At 34.2% G+C, this 25,896-nt stretch overlaps 1 long non-coding RNA gene across 1 annotated transcript; it reads left to right on the top strand.

Annotated features, from left to right (window-relative positions):
- The first annotated feature begins 1,995 nt into the window (after window positions 1-1,995).
- Window positions 1,996-20,404, top strand: LOC308190321. Its single transcript, XR_013947075.1, has 3 exons — window positions 1,996-2,323; window positions 6,612-6,765; window positions 16,364-20,404. It is a non-coding gene; the product is annotated as an uncharacterized lncRNA (long non-coding RNA).
- The last annotated feature ends 5,492 nt before the right edge of the window (window positions 20,405-25,896 follow it).

Below are 25,896 nucleotides of genomic sequence, written 5' to 3' on the forward strand. Positions count from 1 at the left end.
ACTATCAACCTAGCGACAGACCCTGTAGCCGCTCCAGCTCCCGCAGCCTCTCCAGCTCCTGCAGCTGTTCCAGTTCCAGCTCCTGCAGCCACTCCAGCCCCTGCTCCAGCTCCAGCTCCTGCAGCCGCTCCAGCTCCAGCTCCCGCAGCCGCTCCAGCCCCTGCAGCAGCTCCAGCTCCTGCAGCCGCTCCCACTCCTGTCGCTGGGTCAGCAGCAGTGCAAGTTGCCCCTGCAGAGGGTATTCCAAGCCCTGTGGCAGACCCTGTGGCTGGGTCAGAGAAACGAGCTGTAGCAGTGCAAGTTGCCCCTGTAGACAAGGTGAAAAAAATGGTATAGAGGCTCAGGTCATTTAGAACGCAGACAGTCTTCTGCTAGGTCTAGGTATAGAGAAGACGAGGCTGGGCCATCAAATGTGCAGGAGGATGAAGATGAGGATGAGGATGTCGAAAAATCAACAGTAACTACCCGAACCCTATACCAGCGTGAGCTATGAGATGTGCGAAAAGATTTTGGTCGCTGTATAGGTGAGCAGCTTGTCACCTGGCTGCTCCGGTGCTGGGACACCGGAGCCAACTATGTGGAATTAGAGGGAAGGGAAGCCAGGCGGCTGGGATCCCTTGCTAGAGACGCATGTATTGACAAAGCAATTGGAGATGGAGCATGATCTTGCAGCCTCTGGAGGCATCTCCTGTCAGCTGTGAAGGAAAGGTATCCCTTCAAGGAAGAACTTGTATGTCTACCAGGCAAGTGGACCACCATGGAGAAGGGAATTCAGTACCTGAGGGAATTAGCCGTACGGGAAGTAATTTATAAGGACCTAGACGACGCACAAGTATCCACAGATCCAGATGAAGTCCAGTGTACACGACCCATGTGGCGGAAGTTTGTACGGAGTGCACCATCATCATATGCTAGCTCATTGGCAATAATAGCCTGGAAAGAGGATGAGGAACCCACAGTGGATGAAGTGGCTAAACAACTCCGGCAGTACGAAGAAAGTCTCTCCTCTTCCCTACAGGCCTGTGTCTCGGCTGTGGAGAAACTCTCTGAAGAGTTCCACCAACTTAAAGAGAATTTATCTTCCCCTCCACCTGAACGAACCAGTGTCCACCAGCTAAAAGAGAATACTTTGGAGAAACTTTCTGAAGAGGTCCACCAACTTAAAGAGAGTTTATTTTCCTCCCCACCTGTACCAACCAGTGTCTCAGCTATTAGGGGTAAATGTTCATCTGTGCAAGGAAGACAATATGGTGGGCACACACCCCGCGCCACACTGTGGTTTTACCTACGTGACCATGGAGAGGACATGAGAAAATGGGATGGAAAATCTACTGCGACCCTAGAGGCACGGGTACAAAAGTTTTTGAGTTGCAAAAGAAAACAATTGGGAAAAAGGGGTTCTCTGAAAAGTTTGCTGCTCCAACTTCCAGCAGGCAGTCCTTTAAACACAGAAATGAAGATTCTGACCAGGACTAGAGGGGCTCTGCCTCCAGCCAGGGGGAGGAAAGGGACATTCAAAAATTGGGATACACATTTGGCAAAGGCCACCTGGTTAGTCAATACCAGGGGATCTGCCAACCGAGCTGGACCTGCCCAATCAAACCTGTTACGCACTGTAGAAGGGGATAAAGTTCCTGTAGTGCACGTAAGAAACATGCTGGGTAAAACAGTCTGGGCTACTCCTGCCTCAGGAAAAGGCAAACCCATTCGTGGGATTGCTTTTGCTCAGGGACCTGTATGCACTTGCTGGGTAATGCAAAAGAATGGGGAGGTCTGGTGTGTACCTCAAGGGGATTTAATACTGGGTGAGAATAGCCCATGAGTTGGATTGTAGTATGTTAATTATTATATAATACTGTATGTCACACTACCATGATTGCTATATATCATAGATGAAAATGGTGATTAATTACAAGGTATTGGAAAGAGTGTAACCTGAACATGACATAAATTGTATGGAATAAGGGGTGGATATCTGTCCTGGTTCCAGTTAGGACAGAGTTAATTTTCCTCCTAGTAGCTGGTAGGGTGCTATGTTTTGGATTAGGATGAGAAGAGCGCTGATAACATGCTGATGTTTTACTTGTAGCAGAGCAGTGCTTACACCAAGCCAAGGACTTTTCGGCTTCTCGCTCTGTCCTGCCAGCGAGCAGGCTAGGGGTGCAGCAGGAGCTGGGAGGGGACAGACCCAGGACAGCTGACCCAAACTGGCCAAAGGGGTATTCCATACCATCTGACGTCATGCTAAACAATATATAGGGGTGGCTGGCTGGGGTGGGGGGGGCGGCTGCTCGGGGATAGGCTGGGCATCGGTCAATGGGTGGTGAGCAATTGCATTGTGCATCACTTGTTTCATACACATTATTATTATTAATACTATTATTATTATTATTATTATTGTTATTTTTATTTTCCTGTCTTAATAAACTGTCTTTATCTCAACTCACAGGCTTCACTTTCCCGTTTCTCTCCCCCATCCCAGAGAGGGAGGGGGGAGGGTGAGCGAACGGCTGTGTGGTGTTTAGCTGCCAGCTGGGTTAAACCACAACAGGTTGTGAGGATTCAACACTTCAGACAGGTAGTTAATGTCACCAGCTCCAAAAAGCATTTGCAGCAAGTTGTGCAAGTATGTGATTTGTTCTTAGTTCTGACTTCTAACCTAACATAAATTTACTGTCTGGGGATATGGCCACTCAGTATGAGGGAGGCATAAGACATATAAGACATATGAAGATCAAAGGAGGATGTTTCTAGCAGTCCAAAGCTGAATTAAAGAGTTGTTCTGAGCTGCTCTAAGAAGACAAGGATCTTCTTCTTCAGTCATGTTTGTATTTCCTCAAAGTACTAGGATAGTTTTTTGTTTGTTTGTTTGTTTGTTTATAAAAAAAGGCTACCGTGTTTATGCTCTGCTCTCCTACTCCTTCTTTATTCTTTACATATCAGGAGTCTTGATTCCATCTGGACATGGAATAGGATAGATGTTTGCAGAGTTTGGTACATGGCTCTTGTCTGGATCTTTTTACAGATCTCTTCTATAGTAAAAACCTCATAAAAGATACTGTTGATCTGGAGCTCTGTTTCCACCCACAATTTTCCAAGTCTTATCTTTCCACCCATTTTGCTGCCATTCCTGGTTTTATTTTGAATTTTGCCTAGTTTTCTTCTGAAAACAAAAGCTTATAAATCATGTGTCTGCTTGCATGTGTTGTAATAAAAGACTGCTGACTCGTGCCTAGTGGTTTTCTCTTTTTAGAGCACACAAAATAATCAGCTCACAAATCTCCAGATCTGTGACTGCAATTTCCCTGACAGTGCCAACCTCTTTCATGTCACATATTTTTTGGGATAGTGCAGGAGTTTGTACATGTACACAGTTGCTGATATAAATAAGAGTGATTAATACTCTTGATACTTTAAATAGAAAACCAAACAAACTTTTTCCTCCATGAGAAAAATATTGTTACTGTACTATTATTTTAACTCTACCATAAATAACAGGAATTATAAACCACAGTGTTGACTAATTGTACAATTACATTAAATATCAATGTGAAAGTTCAGCTCATAATAAAACATATTGCTGCCTATATAATGTTAGTATCATTTTTCCCCTCTATTTACAGAAAAAAAAATGCAAATAAGAAGCCATACTTCAGTGATGAACGATTTTCAGTTTGGTTGCTGGAATTGATTTTACTGATTCACAATTCAGTAAAAATCCTGAGTCCTACATGATTTTTATTGTTTCAGTCCCCTGCATATCCCATTTCCCACTAGTCCCTTTGGGATGATATGAATGATATATAAGCATACAGTTTGAAAATATTTTCCTTTGATATTGAAGAAGGGACTCAGTTCAGGACCTGTAAATGCTTTTTTTTTTTTTCCTTTTTTTTTTTTTTTTCCTACCCTCTGAACTCACAGTTCAAGCAACTCCCCTTTGTCTTCAGCATGAGGTCAGACTTCTATTTCTGCTTTGGAACTTGCAATACAGAACTCCTAAAACATCAGTGAAATTCATTTTCTAAACTGAAGTAGTATTGCCAAGCAGCCTGATTTTAGCCAAACAGGTTATCCAGGGCACAGCTGGACGTTCAAATTGGTGATTCTCTAATGAGACAATGGAAATAAATGACTGGCATGCCATTTTACTTGTGGAAGTAAAAGGTGAGAAGTAACTAAGTCTAGGTGTAATCGTGGACTTGTAAGATATTGCTAGACTTCCTCTTCTTGGAGAAAACAAACAAACAAAAAAACGATTATTTTCTGTTATTTTCATATTTTATTGAGAAGCTAACTCATCTGGATGTAACCAAAATAGAACTGATTCAGCATTTTTTTAAATGAAACCTGATTTTCATATGCCAAAAAAATACACAAACTACTATAAGTGCGTACATGTCCCCAATATCTGCTATTAGCTATATCCCTGAAAAGAATGCTGTATTCTCCCTGTTTCATAATTCATTGTTCTCACATTTGCTGAGCCTGTGCATTTAGTTATCTTGAAATAAATGTAGTATTCTTGAGCAGGACATAGGAAATTTGTGTGAAAAATTAGTACAACATTACTCTTGCTCAGATACCTCTATCTTTACCCTATTTGTTACATGGTGTTAGCTTTCTGTGGAGCATGTATTTGCTTTGAAACTTGCAGAAAGATCCACTCACATAGGACATTTCTTTACCAAATGCTATTCAGTCTAGTCATTTCTTATGTCATTTTTCATAGATAGTGATATTGACTTGTCCATAATTTCTTTTTTTTTCTTTTTTTTTCTTTTCCCCCCCCTTCTCTATTTATTTATTTATTTCATCAGCAGTCTTAAATGCAATGACTGGAAGGAACAATTGAACTGATGCATATGGGAAAACACAAGGATAACTATATATGTATAGTTATAAGGATAAGTATATATATATATTTATTTATATATAACATATATATATAAATATTTTCCCCAGAAATGTGCTGTTTTGCATTTTGTTTTCATGAGGTAAAATTCAGATGTATGAGATTAACATAATAGTCTTAGTAAAAGTTTTTTTTATCAACCAAAAATTATTGAAAAGTATGCATTACAACAACTACGTGGAAAAAAAAAAAAAAAGTAGGTCAAATATTGAGGAGAAAAGAAAAAGTAAAAATTCATATCATTTTCACTAGTTTTAGATTTTTTTAGATTCTTATCTACACAATATATTAAATATAATATATAAATGTACACATAGTTTTTTGCCACTAGATGAGAATTCTTTTAAAGCGTAAATTGTTATTAAATTCATGTAATCAGTGAAAAAACAAATAGTTAATAGCAATCTAAAATAGCAAACATTCTTTAGCTGAAAAATGAGCCATGATACTAAACTTGCTGCAAAATGCACTGAAAATTGCAAAGATGAGAAAGAAAGTCTATTTGTAAATAATTTATAAGCAGATGAAAAATTCAACTTTGGAAATATTCGCATCTGAGTATTTGAATAGGTATTCTTGTGTTTGATTCCTGAATGTCTCTAAGTTATAAGAATTCCAAATTTACTATGGTAATGTGCATACCACACTGGGACTTCCACAGATGGCAGATAACATCCCCTGGGTTAAACTCTTCTTAACAATCTTTATTTTATTTTCTTCAAATAAATGAATGTCTAGTGCCATAAATGTACCTTACTTGTTTCAGAATAATGGTATAACCTGTGTTAATGATAAAAAAAAAAATAAATCCCTATTTTATATTGAAGTTGATAGAAAGGCATAATTATTTAGAAATTTGTAAAAAGTAAAAGAGCCTTCAGATTACTTTTAATGCTTTAAATCAGTTTACATTTTTATATATATATTTTCTATTTAAAGAATATAGGAACATAAAATATTTATTGTTATGTGATTTTATGCAAAAATGTTGCTCTGTAAGAAACAGTCTTAATAGACTTGGTAATCTTGACATGTGGTATCTACATCTCTATATAAAATTCATTCAAAATTCAGTAAACACACTGAAGGCACAAGATAAGAGTTCAAACTTTCAGAAGAAATGGGAATTATACAGGCTACTGAACAAAATAAATCAACAACATGGAAATTCTAAAGTATAAAAATAAACTATTTATTCAAGAATCCTGAATACAGGTAAGCTGTATAATATATAACATAAAGATAATTGGATTGCATTGCAATCCAGATTAAAAAATAAATCTTGTAAATTCTTAAGAGTGATGTTATCCATTTCTCATTGGTCTTGGAAACGACACACCTAAATTTCAAAGCATCAGCTGAAAGAAACAGCAGCAGATTCAACAACATGGTGCAAAAAGAAAACTCCCTTTTATTCTTTTTTTAACTGTTTTTATTCCTGAATGAAAAGTAAGGAGAAATTCATAGCCCACAGAGGAGGTAGAAAGGACAGACATATCGTACAAAAGCTGAAAATATGCCTAATCCATTTTTATGTGGCCAAAACCAGAAGCCTAAAGATGATGAAACATTTTAAACATATATAGATATATTCTCAGGATTTTCCAGCCTGCGAAGATTAAAGTCTTGAAGATTCCATGCATCAAAAATGATATCTTTGTCTTTACTCATATAAATATTACTGCTTTTTTTACAGAACACTCTCGTTCCATGAACGATGAACTCAAAACATCTTGCAGCAGAATATTCCTCAGCTTAATTACAATGTGCCAGGGAACTCACCTCAGTCTGGTTGTTTTGAACCTGTCACCTCCTGTCTTTAACTGATGTTGCCATTACCTGTACTTAAGGTGAGTGAACGCTTTTCCTAATTACCTTTTCATCCTGCTCATGATTTTAAAAATCTCTTTCCTCTCCTTCTTTCTGCTCTTAAAACAAAACATAAAAAAAAAAAAAAAACCCACAATAAAAACCCTCGATACAGAAGACTTATTTGATATGGAACTTATCCCACACACTTGATCATCCTTTGACTTCATCTGTGTGATTTCTGAGGAAGGAAGACAAGGATTTCATGTAGTCTTCAAGATGGGACAGCCATGGATATGCACAATGCCAAAATAATGATCTGATTTTCTCCTAATAAAGTGGTTGGATTTATGTAAAAAACAAGCAGGAAGCATAAATTGTTCTGAAGCTCATTATATCTTCCAAGTAACTTCGTGTGCCTGTTGCTAAATTAGCCTATCATATTGAGTTGGTAATTATAAATTTATTGTCAAAGTGGAATCTTGTTCACTTTCTCCGTATCACATTAGCCTTATTGAAAACTTGGCTCCTATTCATATCAAGTCCAAATTGGCTTGCTTAAACTGTACCTCTGCAAATTTCTCAGTCTATGAGTTTATTCTCAGGTCACTTTTTTCTATGATCTCAAGTGATACACATATTTCACAGTCTCAAAATGCAGCTTGTGGTAATAGGGCCAGTCACACATGGATGTAGTTGGTACAAAATGATTTCAACAATGTCATGCTAAACACCAGATGAATGTTCATGGGTGCAGGAATACTTGAATATGCCACAGTAATTTCTTTGTTAATTCCCCTTGATCACACTCAGAATGGCAGTCCATCACCCCTGAGAGTTAGGAAAGGACAAGTTTTGCATTAACAGCTGTGCTTTCAGAAAGCAGCAAACTTTGAGACTGAACTGCTGTTTGCTCAGTTGCACTACAAATGCGCTATACATCCTTACCCATGGAGAAGGTGCACAGTCATCCTGAAGTTGTGCAGCAGGGTAAAGTAACCTGACTGCTATCTGTGATTATAGCAATATTTCATAAGGAGGGCTAAATCTCTTTGAAAAATACTTTATACAGTATTAGATAAAAAGGAGTTGGTCATGTAATTTAAGTATATAACACATTCACAAGGGGCATAGCACTTATGGCAAACTTTTCCCTGTGTTACCGAAGTGGCACAGTTCTTAGCTTTACCATATTTGGCATATTTTTGCCATCCATTCAAATGTACACAAACAAGTAGCACACCACAGTAATGATGTTTCCTGTTACTAGACACACTCAGGATAGGAAAACATTTTGTCTAGAAACACAGGATTGCTACCGCTCTACTATTATTATTATTTTTATTATTACTATTATTATTTATTTTATCCTGGGGACACAAAATATACTGCCTTTTCATTTATCAGGTATCAAATTATGTATTCTTTTAGTTGGTACGTGATTTATTTTAACTTTTATATTGCCAGATTTATTCACATTTAATCATGTTTTAATCCTGTAAACCTGTTTCATCAATTAATATTAATCTCCTTGCTCTGTTGTATAAAATCACATCCAAAGATGAACTGTTCTTAGGAGAATCTGTGACAGAGTGGTTCAAGGGACAATTATTTACTGTATCCATCATTTGGATGCAGTCTGACTCACTGTAGGTATCTCAAGGGGCACTGACTGATGCACTGAAGAGTGAAGTCACCTGCTTCATGGTTTTACTGTCTGTACATGTCTTTAAATCATAACTAAATATTTCATTACTTTTTTTGCTCATGACTTACAGGTCTATAGCACACTCCTGTCTATAGCACAGTCCTGTCTTGTTCTTGTTCACATCTCGATAAGGTTATTTTCTGATTGTATTTTAAGTTTTAAAAATGATTTTTCTTCTATTTACAGAGTCTTTCTATAGGCCTCATAACCTAATAAACTGAATGCAGCCATACTTTCTGTGCCAATGCATTATTTATAATCTAATAATGCTGTTTGTACATAGCAACAGATGGTGTGGCCTTTCTTGCCTAAAATTTAACATTTGTTTAGGTCTGTTTTCAACACAGTTTTATCACATAGTTTCTGCAAGGGAGAGGATGTTTTTGAATTTTTCTTCTAGAGCTGAAAGGGGAAAACTTTTAAGCAAGAACATTTTCTATAGCACTCTTTTCACATCAACCATCATGCCTCCTCCAAATTCTTTCTTTCCTTTCTCTCCTTCATTGCTTCAGAAGTGGGGCCCTCTCCCAAAATCCCAGTTCTCAGTCCCACACATGTCCCATACTGTTCAACAGATCAGACAACTAGAAGGCAGCAGAAAACCCTAAACCTTTGCAGTTGGTTCTACTGCAACTGATGCTGATTCCTTGCTGCTACATCAAGCCCATGGAAATCTACCTATCAGATTAGCCTATCTTTGAGTTTTGCTTTTGTTGCTGCTGGATGTGTTTTTTACTGGCCTAGAAAGTCATGGATTTTTTTTTATTTATCCCCCCCCCCCCCCCCCCCCCGGAGCCTCCTATTGACTACTGCTTTAGGTCATAATGAACCAACTTGTTCCATTTGACACAGATTAAGGGAACATTTCAAGTTCTTGTGGCACTGCACCTTTGGTAGCTTATTGACTGTTGCTTAGGGAAAATGATCTGCTATATAATTGCTGGAGGATATTTCAGTTCTGTTACATTGCAATATCTTCAGTTTCAACAATGCAGTGGTACTTGACATTTACAAAAATGTATTGTTTTTATCCTTTTTGAGTACCTTTGGTATTTTTGCTCATCATATAAAGATATCAGTTAAGAATTCACTTGATTAAGAATGTGGCAGCTTTTTGTTTGTTAGTTTGTTACTCTTCTAGTCTGTACCTTTACACCAGTTCTGATTACTATATTACAATGTGTTAGAGAAACTATTGATTTGATGGTGTTTGGTAACTGCTATGCTCCTGCTTCAGGCATATATGAAGGTATCTATATTTATAATGATTAATCATTGTATACCAATGATTAATGTAGGTTAAGTTGTGCTTGTGAATTTATAGCATATGCAACATAAATAGCTGTAGTCTTCGGTTATTAACTACTCAGAAGACAGGGTTTTGAAAAATAGTTTTGTAGTTACTGCATATTAAGTGTACAGTCATTATGTTAATTAATTCCTGTAGCAAATAAAAGTTTAGGGATTTATGTAATTGAGATATATCTGCAGTTATGGATCAGCAACTGCATAGTACCCTCTCAGCGTGACTAGATGAGACTAATATATTTAAGTATAACCTGGAAGAAATTTGGGTCTATTCACCTCATCACTGTCCTTTTCAATTTTATAGTCAAAATTATTAATAAAAAATTTTGAGGAGGAGACAGAGAAAAAAAGGAAAATTCTTTTTGCTGTTGATCCAAGATATATCTTAGCTGTACTGTTCGATGTAACTAGCCTTTTTGATGGGCTTTGGGCAGTCAGTTGACCTTTATCTCCTAATACCTCCCAGCATTTATGTACTTTAGAAATGATGGCTCTGTGCTTGCTTTAGCTATACTTATTCTTATGAACACACTGTTTATTATCCTTCTCACAGTAATGTCAAATTGAAAGGCAAACATTCAGACTGTTATTGCCTTCTCCTTTCAATATTTCAAAGGCTTAAACTATGAACTCTGTATAAGCTTAAGGCTCCTAAGCACATGAAGTGAAGTTGGGTATCCCTGTCCTTTGTCAAGGTATACCAGAAGGCAGACAATAAGGTCACTTCAGGTAAGATCAGTATAATCAGTCTTTCTTTATTGCTTTGGGTGACCTCGGTGAGGTCACTGAGGGAAAGAAACTGGGCTGGCCAGTGGCTGCTGTAACCTATGAGACAGGAAAAGTATTGTGGATCATGAGTGAAGTGATAACTGTTTTGTCTAGAAATGGAAATTCAATTCTCAACTTACAGTTAATGAGACCATTAACGTGTTCTCCATAGTTCTGAGCATTTAGAGGCTGTTGTGCTGAATTCTAACTGATTTGTATCATTATGTTCTGTAAATGATGGAAATTAGCATAAATCGCCTGAAATGTGCCATTTGAAATGCAGTGCACAATGATGCTGAGGATATTGTCTTTCCACTTTGCAAAACATTAGTATATAATTACTTTGTATCCCTTGTGCTAATATTCCATGTATGTAAATGTTAAATGCTGCCAACAAAAATTATAAAGTAGAAAATTTTGTTTGCTTTATGTTATATTCATCCTGGTAATGAGGGATAAATTATGGTGGGCAACAAAAACAATGTTGGTTAAAAAGGCTCAAAATGTATCAATAGAAAGTACTATTAATATAATTCTATATGATGGCTAAAGTGGCTCTAGTGAATTTAACAGTAAGACATTTTTCTAAGTGACGTACATGATGAAAAGGAATATAACCAAAATTTTTCACTTGGACTTTTAGTATAAGGCAGAGAATAAACTAACATACAGCTTATGAACAACTGCTTGATACCAAAGTTTCTCTTTGAGGTAATTTGAAAAAATCCTCGGGGGAAAAAAATAAGTGTCATCCATACACAGTGTGACAAGTGGTCCACCTGCTTATTTGCTTTAACCAGATCAAACACAAAAAAAAAGTTTAGACTATTTTCACATATGTTTAGGCAATTGTAATGCTTAAAAAAACAGCTGAAGTGGATTGCATGCCCTGAAGAACAGTGATACTGAAGTTACTGTTGCTTCATAGGGTTGATTTAGTTTTGGTGCTGGATTAAGCACAGAATGGTCAGTTAATCTGTTCATGTAAAAGTAAAGAAATTTGAATGCTCCTTTGAAATTTTAGATTTTCATTCATCAGCCTGCTAAGATCCCTTTCAAAATATTTTGTTCATCATAAAGACTCCTTTATTTTAAACTCCTTTACCTTACCCTCCCAACCATCTCTTGTTTTCTCAAAATATTATCTAACAAAAATTCTTGCCTTCAAACTGCACATATAAGCTGACTGTTTATAGCTGAAACCTCAAGAAGAAAAATGATATCACTTTCTGGATCAAAACATGGATAAAAAATATTTTCCCTTTCCCCTGGTGTTAACTTCCCTACTAACATTAAACCAATGCACCCAATACCATATAAGACACTGAATTTACTAACATTGTGGAAAAAAATATATATATATATGATTAGCACTAATGAAGAATCCCATATTTTCATAGATTTCCATATTTCCTCTTTCCTTTCTTTATATTTGTTGTAGTATAAAATACTTCAATACAAATCTGATTTACTTGATATGTGTTACTTTGACTGTCTAAAACTACAGTTTTCTTTTACTAAAAAGTTAGTATAATTTTTAATGCACCACTACATATTCAAAAGAAACAGGAATGAATTTATCTACGGAACATCTACTGAAATTTTAGTGTCCTCATATCCATTTGCAAGGCACAATATACCTAAAACTCTGTTTATGAAATCATTTAATTTGTTACTCTCAATGATAGGATGTGTTCTTGCTCTTTGTATTCTTTATTACATAGATAGTACCTGTTCTTTGTACTCTTTACTACATGGATAGCACATCTGAAGTTTTGAGGTGATTGTTCAGGATGTAAAATCAAAAATATGCAGAAGTATTGCATATAAGACTACATATTCCAGCCTCACAAAAATGTTGGGTAAATGTCTTGGGTACGTGGTTCATTTCAGAGATTCCTCTTTGGATTTTAATTTTTTATTCAATAGCTCTTCAGTTTCTTGCTATCTATTTAATCATAGTCTGGTAGACTCAAGAAGGTCTGAAACCTTTAGAAACAGACAAACAAACAACAACAAACTTCAGCCACTTAAAAATCAAAAAATCAAGTGAAACAAAGTTTCTTTACCTTTTATCAGGCCATAACTTACCTTTCAGCAGCTACAGGAAAAATATAGTTTTGAAAATACTTTATAACTCAGTATAAATCATAGCTTAATATAAAAGTGATACTCTGCATAGCCTCCCTAAACATTATATCTTTTTTCAAACTTAATTTATAAGAAATTACTTTGGAGAAATAAACAGGCATGTGAATAAGAACAATCTCTTTAGTATAGCCTACCTGAATTTACCAAATGTTTTTTTAACAGTGATTCTCACCAAAGGTTTTCAAGGACCTTTGATAGCTGTGGCATGGGAGGGAATGATTGAAAAATAGAATAGAAAAAAAACTAAATGGTTAAGTGATTAAGTCTAAGAATTAAAAGGAAGCAAACGTCAGTTCCTATAATGAAGGAAGTCCCCAGGACACAGGTGTAGACACCTGTGCTATTAAACAAGAAAGCTCATTAAAAAAAAAAAAAAAAAAAAAAAAAAGAGAGAGAGAGAGAGAGAAAGAAAAAAAAGATGGAATAGTGAGATTATAAGTGTGGTTTTGTTTGTTTGTTTTGTTTGTTTGTTTGCTTGCTTTTTGGAAATACCAAGTTCTTCAAGATGGTAAAGAAAGACAGACTGTCAAGAACTACAGTAAGACTTTACAAAAATGAGCATTAAAATGAGAGGTGAAATTTACTGCATATAAATACAAAACGAGTCCTAATTTCACATATAAAACAATGGGTTCTAACTTAATGGTTATTACTGTAGTGGTCAGGCTGTGACAGATGGTTTCTTGAAAAGCCAGCTAAGTACTGGAACTTGTGGTCTGTTGATCAAAATTAGATTATGGTCATAAAAGAAAATCAAATTCTAAAAGTTAATAGGAAAGAAATAGAGAAGAATACTACAAGTAATATTATGTTATTGTATAAATCCATGGTCTACCTGCATTTCTGGGTGCCATGTGCAATTTTCTCAACTGATTCCTTCATCTCAAAAAGTAATATAACAATATAAGAACTGGAGAAGGCTCAGAGCAAATAAACAGGTAGAACTAAAAGGATGCATGTAAAGAAGAATTAAATAAGATTATTCTGCTTAATTGAGGGCAATCTACACATTCACTGATAAAGGGGACTAGAAAGTCACAGGTGAAGTAGAGAGCATGGATTGAGTGTTTGGTGTTACAGGGAAAGCTCTGAACAGATATCAAATACTTTAAAGTAGGAAAGTATAAAATGATTGCACTCCTACTCCATTCATTATTAGAATTAATAAGAAGATACGTTATATAATCAACATTAAGTCTTGTCATTTCTAAGAGTCCTAGTACAGTGTATGTATAAGTGTATGAACACAGGATAATAACTTCCTCATTTTGTAAGATTGTAATTTTCTCTCTGTATTTCAAGATGGCTCCATGTCACCACTATGCTAAAGGTTACAAGTAAATAGTAACCTTTATACTGTTTTTAACTTTTTATTTTATTTTATTCAATATTTAAAAATAGTTTCCACAGCTTTGATTTCCTTTAATGTCTCAACTGATTCAAATGATATGTTTTAAAATCGTGAAATGAATGAAAATCATTGCTGAAATAGCAAGAATGATTGATTTCAATTGAAACTGTAGACATACTAATCCAGTAACTCTATGATAAGTTTTCAGTATTATACTGAATTCAGAACAATTATTAATTTGAAGGTAGACAATTTATTCATTTGAAAGCTAGCTGTCTACACGGTAGTTACACTGATACAATACCTGTTAGTGAGACAGTGATAATATTTTATTTTTTTTTTGCTATATTACAGTGATAATACCTAGTGTTCTGGAATCTCCTTTGTCTTCATCCATGCTGTTGTAGGTTAGCAAGTTTCAAGATACGCTTTAACACACATGCATGTGTGTCCTGTTTGGCCTTTGAGGAGTAATGTATGATAATAGACAAGCTACTGGCATCTGGTAGTGGTTTACAAGGTCTGAGCTAGTTGCACTATAGTCTCCTTTTATAATATCACTAGAGCATACTAGAATCTGTTTTCTTCTTCAGCATTCTATATTAAGCAGAAATTAAACCAAAAGTGCAGTTTAAGTGCTTTTCAAAATCAAAACTCATGGCATTTAAGTCAGCTCAGCCTTAGATATCCATTTATATACATCTAAGTGAATAATAAGCATGCAGACATCTTTTCAGTCTCTTGCATGAAAAGACGCTTTTCCTGCTTCAGATTAAAAAGTACTTTTCAAAGTCAGGAAATGTAATTAATACTTCCAAAATCATAAATCTGAAAGGTCAGTTGTCAGAACATCTGTTTTCACACATTTTACTATCATACAGAACAAATCTACTAAAAGCATTTGTTGTGGATCCCTTTAGATAACTGGAATATCAGCTTTAATTATTCCTTGCATTTCTGTTTTCTTCAATAAGTGATACAGAGGGTTAAAAAGAGCATGGAAAATATTTTTTTTGTTGTTTCAGAAAGAGAGAAAAAAACAAGAAAAAGAAAAAAAAATGCCTAATCATAGCATTTGGCTTGTTTACATCAAATATATCTGAAATGTATCACCCCTAGAATACTGGGATGATTTTGGAAGTTCAACTTGAAGGGTTGCATCAGAGCATTTGGGATGTGAGATAGAACAAAGTACCAGCATTTCCACTATGCATTTGTGTGTATATGTTTTTATGCTTCTATTTAAATCTGCTGACATGAAAGCTAACTGTATTAAAAAATAAGATAAAATAAAATAAAATAATTTCAGTTAGAAAGAAACAGTCAAATGTAGTCACTTTGGATAATACAATGATGCTCAAGTGCATTTTTGTAAGAGACTGAGGTCTTACCAATAACAACGGTGTATCCTATGAGTGGTACAAAATGCCAGCCTGGTGACCGTAGTCAGGCTCATTAGAAGTTAGCCTGTGTCACCATTCCTGTCTATAATCAGTCTCATTTTCCTTAATACAAAAAGTCTTGAACTTATTTACTTACAGGGAAGAAAAAAATAAATAAATTAAAAAGACAGCTATGAAAAATTATCATATGTCTTTTTAAGAAACAAAGTGATGACATAATCAGGAAAAGTGTAGTTTGTCATAGAACATGAAGCTTCTGTTCAGCCTTCTGCCATTGAAAAAGACTGGTTTATAGTGGCACCTCTCCAACAGAGTTGTTATGGGAATGGGACTCTCCTGTGCACAAAATGTATGAGTCCACTTCCCTTCTGTAAGGGATTTGGCACAAGAAGAAGAAAGTGTTTCAGAGACAGAATGGCTAAGCCATTGCCTACATGTTTGGGAATGCAGGTACACCTTCAACAAGGTACAGTGTTCTGCAACTGGAGACCAATATGCAATCCCTTGATCCGCTGTCACCATCTTTGCTTTTTGTGACCTGAATACTTTGGAGACAGTGAAGAATTTGTCCCTGTTCCATCTTTTGTGATCAAAGGTAAACATATGCTTAAAAGAGAGATTGCACATTTGGACAATCAAATCTATATTTTTACTACAACTGAGTTTTATAAGTTTCCATCAGCCTGTGTCCAAATTCATAGAATCATAGAATGGTTTGGTTTGGAAGGGACCTTAAATATAATCTAGTTCCAATGCTCCTGCCATGGGCAGGGACACCTCCCACTACACCAGGTTGCACAAAGTCCCATCCAGCCTGGCCTTGAACACCTTCAGGGATGGGGCATTCACAGCTTCTGTGGGTAACCCATCCTCATCATGAAAATTTTCTTCCTTATATCCAGTCTAAATCTACCCTCTTACATCCATTGGCTCTTCTCTTATCACTACAGGTCCTTCTAAAAAGGCTCTTCCCATCTTCGTTTTACGCTCTCCTTAAGTACGGAAAGGCTGCAATAAGGTCTCCCCGGAGCCTTCTCTTCTCCAGGCTGAACAACCCCAACTCTCTCAGCTTCTCTTCATGGATGAGGTGTTCCAGCCCTCCGATCAGTTTGTGGCCCTCCTCTGGACCCATTCTAACAGCTCCATGTTTTTATTGTGCTGGGAACACCAGAGCTGAATGCAGTACTGCAGTCTCATGAGAGCTGAGTAGAGGACAAGAATCACCTCCATCAACCTGCTAGTCATGCTAAATTTAGATAGAGTGTGTTTTTTTATTTTAAATATTATTCAGAAATTCTGTTATGTAATAAGCCAGTTCTGTAGTTTCTTATTTCTCACATAGCTGTGTACTTTTACAGGCACATGTTTAGAAAGCAAAGTCAAAATAACAACAGCAATGCCTAAAGAAAAAGTCCACTGAACCATAGATCAACTTGTTGTCAAGAGTATTTATTAATTTACTTTCTGTAAGCAAAAGTTGTTTTATTATGGAGACTGAGAAATAAATTATATTCTTGCTCTGTATTCCCCTTCTAGTATTTTCATTTCAAAAACAATGTTATAAACAAAGACATTGTCGCTTAGCAACTGTAAATATTTCCTTTTTAAACAGAATGCCTGTAGGTTGAAATGTAATGTAAATTCAGTACATACTGTGTGTTAAGTTATTGGAAAATAATTGGTTTCCCCTTTCTTGTACTTTTTCTCAGATATATATTTTATGGGTTATTGTATATACCATTTGTATAGGGAACAGGAATTTGTCTAAACTGTATTCACATGTAAAGATCTTGTTAAATAGACTGTTCGTTATCCTACATACTAAACAATTAATTTTTCACTAATTAACATTTTAGTAAAATTTATTTTCCTCGAGGTATATAGAACAATCTTAAATCAATAGATATCTGCAGTTTAAATGTACTCCTTGTGGAGTGATTCTAGCTTTTATCTTATCTAATGATAAGATCTATACTTATCTATACTCAATGATATAACCTGTCTGTACAGTGTAGTTACATTTTGAACTTTTTTATATTTGTGTGTCTAAAATAATAGGCTAGACTATTAGTCATTTATCAGTACATTGATAATGAAGTCAGGGAAGACATTCACTTCTAGCAGGAGAAGTTGTATCAACAGTTTTTGCCAGCTAATGAAATTATTCTGTTACTAGAGGCTAGTAGGAATATATAAGGATTAAAACAAGTAGAGATATATGATTATTAATTTGAATATCTTTCTTAATTACAAGTTTCCTAAGCATATTCTGAAGTTTCTTGCAAAAGAAAAACAACTGTTAAATGAGTATATATGTCAATTTTCAGCAATTAGAGGCTTGTTTGATTAATATCTTGTACATGGGGTAAAACTTGCTTACAACTTATTTTTAAATCCTCTTTGGAAATATATTTAGGTAGCAAGATTCTAAGAGACAAACTAGCTGAAATGGACTCTTCCTCCCCACTAATAAGTCATACTTATAGCAGTGCTTTTTTGAAAGTTCTTTGGAATTTTTTCTTAAGGGAGAAGGGTGACTGTGCATTGTGATGGGTTTGTAAGAAATTATTGTAATTTTTTTTTTTTTTTTTAAAGTAGACCTTCATTTAACTACCTGGTAGCAAGGCAGAATTTAGTATATTATTCTTACTCAACACATGGTTAAGCCATGCACCATGAGATACTGATAACCACAGAATTCTGTATTCCCCAGTTTAGAATCACTGATCATGTTTTCCTGAAATGATTTAATTTATTTATTTATTTAAAGTGAAGAGAGAGATAACTTTATTAATTTTTAATTAGATTTGGTAATTTTAACCAATATGGTTTTGCTTTCATTTCCTTCTGATTTTAAAGGCTAAAAGAATCTGTAAATAAAATAAGATAGAAGCACAAAGGTTGTTAGTCCTTTCTTTGATCAGGCATAAAATAAATATGGATTGGATGAAGGAGGAAACACTTTCTGTTTTAGTCATAATTTTCCCCTAAAAATTTGGTAACACTTGCTGCCTGACAGATGCACAATTCTGTGTGCATCCATCCATTTCTTACTGATGTTAGAATCTATAAAAGGGAATCAAATTTTGGAACCTAGCATTCTTGATTTAGAATGTAGACTATCAGTCTGCAGAAAACTGAGCTGTGATATCCTCCATACCTAGTTAACATCAAAATGTTTTATTGGGCATGAGCCAATAAAATAGAATTTATTTATTTTAATTTCAGTATGTACAATGAAAAGTATCAAGTACATGCCTATTTCAAATCACAGTGTTTTCTGAGTTGATTAACATCTAGACTCAATCAAATTAAAATAATTTAACAAAATATTATTGTCAGTGGTAAAAACTTGAATCATTGCTAATGAGAAATTGTACAAATATTTTGAAACTTAGGATATTTTAACTTGTCATGTCTTTCAGAAACTTTCATAGAAACAGTAGTTTCTCTCTCTTCCATTTTTCCTGAGAAGGCAGTAGAAAATGAATAGTTATTGTGCAATACATTTGATTAATACCAAACTCTCCAATGTCTGATCCCTGTGTGCAATATAATTTAGATATTTTTATATAATTTCAGATATTTTACATAGGTCAAGAAGAGATGCTTGCCTTGGAAATAAAGATGGCATGTGTTTTAGAAAATTTCAACAAGCTTTAATGAGAATTAATCTTGCATTCCCAATCTATCACACACATCATAGCCCAGAATTCCTAGCTGCCTCTGTCATCCTTGTGGTTCTGCTTCAGAATTTCACACAAACCTGAACTGGACACTGGTTGCATCCATGCATCTTGCCGAGTCCATGCATTCTTCCTAGAGAATATTTGCCAACAAAACAGACAAACAAAAAGGTACATTCATTCCTATTCTTTAGCTTGCTGCATTTTTTTTTTCCCCTTCACTCTAGAAAGAAAAACAGAGGACACAAAGATATATCACTGGAAAGGTTATTCTCACAATGCAAGCAAACCTAAACTAGTATGCAGGTCACTTCACGTAATTTTTAATTTTTTTTTTTTTCCCTCCAAGATGTTTTAAAGAAATGGCACTTTTAAAGTTCTTATTTTTCTCTTTTTGTTGTTTTAAATGTAAAACTGGTTAGAGCACTTTCCAGAGAAATATGTTGAAATCCAAAGCTCATGTATGACAAAAACAGGTTTTAGGAAAGAGTTTAAAAGATGTGCTTTTTCCTGGTTGCTTTGGGTCTTTCTCCCCTCTCCACCCCTAACCTGTTTAAATTCTCCTTTAAAAATGTTAACATGTATTTCGAAGGCTAAAATTACATTTTTCTTTATGTTAAACATTTATTTTCAAATTATCTGTTCACAAAATCTTTGTGATATTTTTAAATCACAATTTAGTTCAGGAATGTTTTCAAAATCTGAAGTCTGTGATGTGACCAAAAAACACTGCCTAAATAATAATACGATGACTATTTCATAACAATTAAGATAAAATGCTAGGGCAGAAAGCAGAAAAGCAGAAAGAAGGGAGCATTTAATACACTATGAAAATAAGATGTGATTGAAAATAATAGTGAGTTTGAGGAAAAAATTGTTCACTACAAATCATAGAAATTAAAAATTTGGAATCTTATGTATCTCTTTCCTTCAGTGTATTTATATGTATGTATATTGTGTGTATTTATATATATGTGTATATATATGTATGTATGTAGTCACTGGAAACAAAAAATATAAACTAAATGAATATATATATATAAAACTATATATATATATATATAGTTTTTGTTTCCAGTGACAATATATTAATATTGCAAAAACAGAGCAATTGTCACAGAAGAAAAGGTTTAGAGGACATGTGAAACAAATAATATATGCTGCAGATGAGTGATCATTTGTGCTTACTCAGGTTGATCAAATGTTCAATAGATATTTACAGCCATATTAGAAGGGATTGCATACTTAACATGAGGTTCAGATTTCAAAATATTCGCAGATAAAGAAGATGTAAATACATTTAACGACTTCTGATGAGCATGACAATCAGAAGAAAAAATGAACTTTTGCACATTAGCAATTTGTGAAAAAGAAAAAAAAGGAATTTCTGAGAAAATGATTTCTACTGTTTTAAAACCAAACTTTATTTTTTCTTTGAATGATTAAGTATTTTCTTAAAATATAGTTCTTTTCCCACAGCCATATTTTCTGCTCAAACAAAAGGAAAAACCTATCCTGAAGTAAATTTTTTGTTCTATCTATTGCAGTTTATTCTTATTTTTATGTATGCTTTTAGATCTCTAGCTATTGAAAATCCTGGAAAATTGTTTTATGACTTCTGTAGTCTTGTGACTTTCCACTAATTCTGTGGTCTTCTGACTTTCTGACTTATTATTAATATTGGATATAAAGTTGCTTGTCTTTAAAAAGGTGATCATTAAATACAGAATGGTTTATCCAGTTCTATTCTGGTTTTCTTTTATTGAAGTCAACAGTTGTTGTATTAAATTATCTATATCATTAAAAAAATATATATATTTACTGTGCTTATTTTATATGGTAAATTTCACATTCTTCATTCTTTGTCCCCCTCATCTCCAGACACCTTTTTTTTTTTTTTTTTTCCCATTTTTGGCTCTCATTCACTTACAGTACCAAAAATTAGTTTCAGTCATGTGATGATTAAGAAGGTTTTAATAAAATATGTTGTAGAAAGAAACACTTTTCTCAATCAGGTCCATAGCATGAGACTTGTCATTTGAACTGTGCTTCATCATTTATTATTGAGCTTTAAAAGCAGGAGTTACAGAGAAAAATTATGCCTTTAAATAAGTAGATCTTTGGTCTTTCTACTGTAACTTCTTACCTGCCCTTAATAGTTACATTACCTGCTCTACATAGTTAAAAAAGTACTTTCTTTTCTGTTATCATTCTGTCTTTCTTTCTAAGTAGTTCTTAACCTTTACTTTGTGGTCCTTAACTGACCAACTTTAGGGATTTTCCTTGTTCTGCACTCACAAAATCTCTGTCTTGTAATCCCCAAACTATCACCCATACAATATCTACATTGGTGGGGCTACCTCTCTCAAGATTTTAGTAAGTAAACAAAAGAAGGAAACAGTTATATGAATATCCATAGAAAGATTTGGTGTAGATTGTCTGCCATGACATGGTCCATATGTATGTGGGATTTCTGTCTGGGATGGAGTCTTTAATGGATTGCAAAATGAGATTTGTAAAATTCAAAACCAAAAACAAACAAAACAAAACAAAACAAAAAAAAGTAACAATCAAAGCATACCAATAACTTTTTTCCTTTTAACCAAAACATCAACGACAATTTCTCCTATATGTCTTTCCTTGAGTTGACTAAGTGTAAAACTCAACCAGAAACAGTATAGCATGCAAAGTGTTTCTCACCACATGGATAGCCTGGTCTTGAAAAACTGCAGAGCTCTGAAGACAGAAGAGCTTTTGAAATTCATGTGTACTTACAAAATCTTCTGGTTATTGAAATTTTCTCTTGAAAATTATCTGATGAAAGCCATTATTACTTATTCTTTGGCCCATACTTATGTTTGCTGGTTGCTTCTTTGGCAAAGTGATGGAAAATATTCCTTGGAGAAATCTTCTGTAGGTCCCATAGAGTTCCAGGAACATTCTACAAGATTCTCATTTTTCACTTCAATTATTAGATGAAATAGAGTCCATCTGTATTTAACAATTCTGAGAAATAAAATTCCTAAAGATATATAGTCTTTTCCATGTTTGTCACCTTCCCTAAAAGTTTCAAATGAATTTTTTTTTTTGGATAGGAAAAGCTTTAGAAATGGAGAAAGAGATAATTGGTAATGCTGCAGACATTTTGTAGTCTCTGTTCTCATCTTTGTTTAATGTCATGCTCTAAATAAAAAAAAAAAAAGAAAAAAAGAAAAAAATGGAAATTTTGAATGCAAAATAAAATAATCTTTCACTTAAAAATGAAACATTTTCTTATCAAAATTGCTAACAATATTCTGCAGAAATTTGATATTTTTTTCAAAACTAAAGACTGGTCTTGCAAGCTGTTTCATTTTATGACTAAAAATATCATTTAGAATAACAAAAAATATATATTTCTTAACATATCAATCTTCATTTTATCCATTTTATCTTCCTTCACTGTCTCCACTTGTGAGATACGTTCTGCCCTTCCTCCTGCAAGCTTCTTCCTGCATATATATGTTAGAGTTCATAGGTGTTTTTTTTTCCTTCCCTCTCCTACTTCTTTCATAATTTCATCAATATGTCTATGAAACACTTTATATTCTTTTGAATTCTCAAAGGATAAATCCATAACTATTCTGCTTTCACTTTAGATTTCATTTTGTCAGGTGGTACTATAATCTATGGAGTGTTAAGTGTCACAGCAGATAAGCTAAGATGTAAATTAAATTTTTTTTTTGTCTTATCCATATATTTATCTTTGAGCCTTTTTTTCTTTCTTTTTCTTTCTTTTTTTTTTTTTCATGAAAAAACATACAGTTATTTCTTCCTGTTCATTCGTCAATGTTAGCTCATCATTCAAAGTAATCACAGTTCCTAGAGAGGAAAAATACGTCATATGTTTTATGTAAAAGTAACCTTTTTGAGTTTAGATCCTTTTTGTTACAGCTGAAGGGAAAGATGTTTACTGTGAACAAAAAGGAAGAAAAATGATGAAGTCTTTATGAGAAAATGAAACACCTACTGGGAATGAAATGACAGTCAGTAAAAAGGCTTCTTCTGTGAAGCTCTTATATCTGCTCCCAAGAGTCTGAAATTGTCTTATTTGGCTTCTAAGAGGTACCAGACAAAATTATTTCTACCATAAGAGAAAAATTCCCATTAATCTAAAATTATTTAATGTTGGATTTTATATATCCTCAATGGCAAAAGCCAGAGCAATTCTCCCTGCAGGCAAACATAGTGTGCAATTATCATTTCTACATTGTTTTAAAAATGTGTATGTGTGTGTCTGTGTGTTTGTGTGTCTTTGTGGGACTGTGTGCGGTATATAAAGAAAAGAAGCTACAATAAGCTATAGGCTCAGATTTTGAAGTTCTGTTACCTGTCATCATTCTATTGGTTTTATTTACTGGAAGATCTGATATTTTAGTATAATGTCGTCTCTTCAAAGACAGAACAGGAAACTCTCTAGTTAAAAAAATAATAATGAAAGTGGAAGCAATTTCAGTAGCTGAATTACATGTTTTTCTAAGGCAATACAGTGAAAAAAAATAATAATGATAAATCTGAATGCGAGAATGCTTTCTTAATATGTAACCTAGCAATTATGTGTTTCTGTCCTTCCATCAGGTTTAAAGAAACCAGTTTGCTTTAAAACATAAAACATAAGGATTTGATATTCTACAATCCCTTCCTTTGACTGTATCCTTGATGATGCTTTAAATAGTAGGGTCCTGGCTACAGACCAGTCATCTGATGCTACTTGTCCTTCCATATCATCTGTCCAGTGAAAGACTGGACATGAGAGAGTGAAGTGGGGATCAAACTCTTCTCTCAAGCACCAAGTGACAAAATGAGGGGAACTGGTCTCAAGTTGTGGCAGGGGATGTTTATGTTGGATATTAGGAGAAATTTCTTTACTGAAATTTCTTTACTCTCATGTTCTTAACATGAGTTAGAAACAAACACCCACAAGACAATACCTAATGTTTCTAAAGATATGAGGAGATAATGTTATGTAAAGGTATGAGGAGACAAGATATTCCCTTTTTCTTTCTATTAGTAGAACTTCTTCAAGAAAGGGTACAAGCCAGCTGGCTCTCTTAGTAAGCTTGCAAACTCTTTGGCTAGTTTGATGTTTCCCCCAAATTTGTCACCACTGCTCTTTGTACTGTTCACTCCAATATCAATGAGGCTTACTAAAAACATAATTTTTCAGCAATTGTCAATTCACTTTCCTTAAACTGAAAATTCATACATTTTCCTAATAATCAAAAAACAAGTGAATGGTGGTTGCAACAAACTGCATCTTGTCCCATCTAGGATTCATCAAAATCAGGGAAGGTTAAAAGCACTTTTCTTTTTTTTTTCCCATCTCAGATATATTTGCCATTTCAGACAGTTTCCATAATACATGGTATTATCATGTGCAGGTCTGCACAGCATTCAAAAGCACTTAAATAAACTTGTACACAGGAGAATTTGACTCCTACAGTGCCACCATAAATCACATGGTATTTCTTCTGTTGCCTGATTGCATGAAAATAACTTCTGTCTTCATATATACAATCACTTCCTTTTAAAATCTGCTACTTTTTGAACATTTTTCTTAGTGAGAAGTAAGGAACACAACAAAGCTATTTGTAATTTACATCTAAATTAACATGAAAGTAAAATATTATAGACAAAATCTCCCAAGGTTACTGGTGAAATACATAGTGCATATTAAAGAATTAGGAAAAAATGAAAAAAAAAATAAAAATCAGTCATCCAAAATATGTGTGTGGGTATCTTGGAAATATTTGGAAAATGGATTGCCAAGGAATAAGTAATAACTACCCTGTTTGTATCATTACAATAGTCTGTGTGATAAATTATTTTATTTCTGGTGTTTTTCTTGATGGAGAGCAAATATATCCATAAAACATAAGGCAACGTCAGATTTAGGAATGATTTCTTAAATTTGAATTGTCAAAAAAAAAAAAAGAGAAAAGAAAAAGCATTTTTTTTTTTATTTCATATTACAGTCAGATTTCTGATTTATTCTGGATTTCTTTCCTGTTTTTGGTAGTTTGATCATAACAGCATAAAACGTCAATTCACTGTCACTAAAGATTTGAAAGATTTTGACTCCTTAGTCATAATAATAAAATTATTTAAGTTGTAAGGGACCTTGAGTGGTCATCCACTCCATCCTCCTGTTGACAGGCAATTTTAAAATGGAAATTTTATAGAACATTCAACTGAAAGAACAAAATATTATCTTAAATTTGTATTTAAATTGTCAAAATCTTAAGAAGAGATGCAAAATATGAAGAAGTAAAGCAAAAGGTGCTGCATTTAGCCTAAAATATTAATGTTTTGTAAGTATGAGAATCCTACTCATGAATCAGTACTTTGGTGAGATACATACTTTATAATTACACTCCACAAAATTATCTCCGTCCTAAAGACTTTTTAAGCTGTACGCTTTACATACAAAAAAGTCACACAATATTACATAAAACTCTAATAACCAACATGACTGATCCTTTCACACATCATCAAACTAATGATTATAATGGGTTTTCTAAAAATAATATAAATAAAAAATCCACAACAAAACAACATATGAACTGATGTTTTTTAAAGAAGATGGATACTGGTAAAGTTTATATTTATGTGGAAATTATTTGTATGTTGACCTAGAGCTGCTGCCAGGCCCCCACAAAGCTGCTTTCTCACTCCCCCTTCTTAACATGACAAAGGGAGAAAAAAAGATGGAAAAGCCTGTGGGTTGGGATAAACACAAGGAGATCACCTACTGATTA

This window comes from Anser brachyrhynchus, assembly GCF_964034855.1.
Source record: "Anser brachyrhynchus genome assembly, chromosome: 2".
Classification (NCBI taxonomy): domain Eukaryota; kingdom Metazoa; phylum Chordata; class Aves; order Anseriformes; family Anatidae; genus Anser; species Anser brachyrhynchus.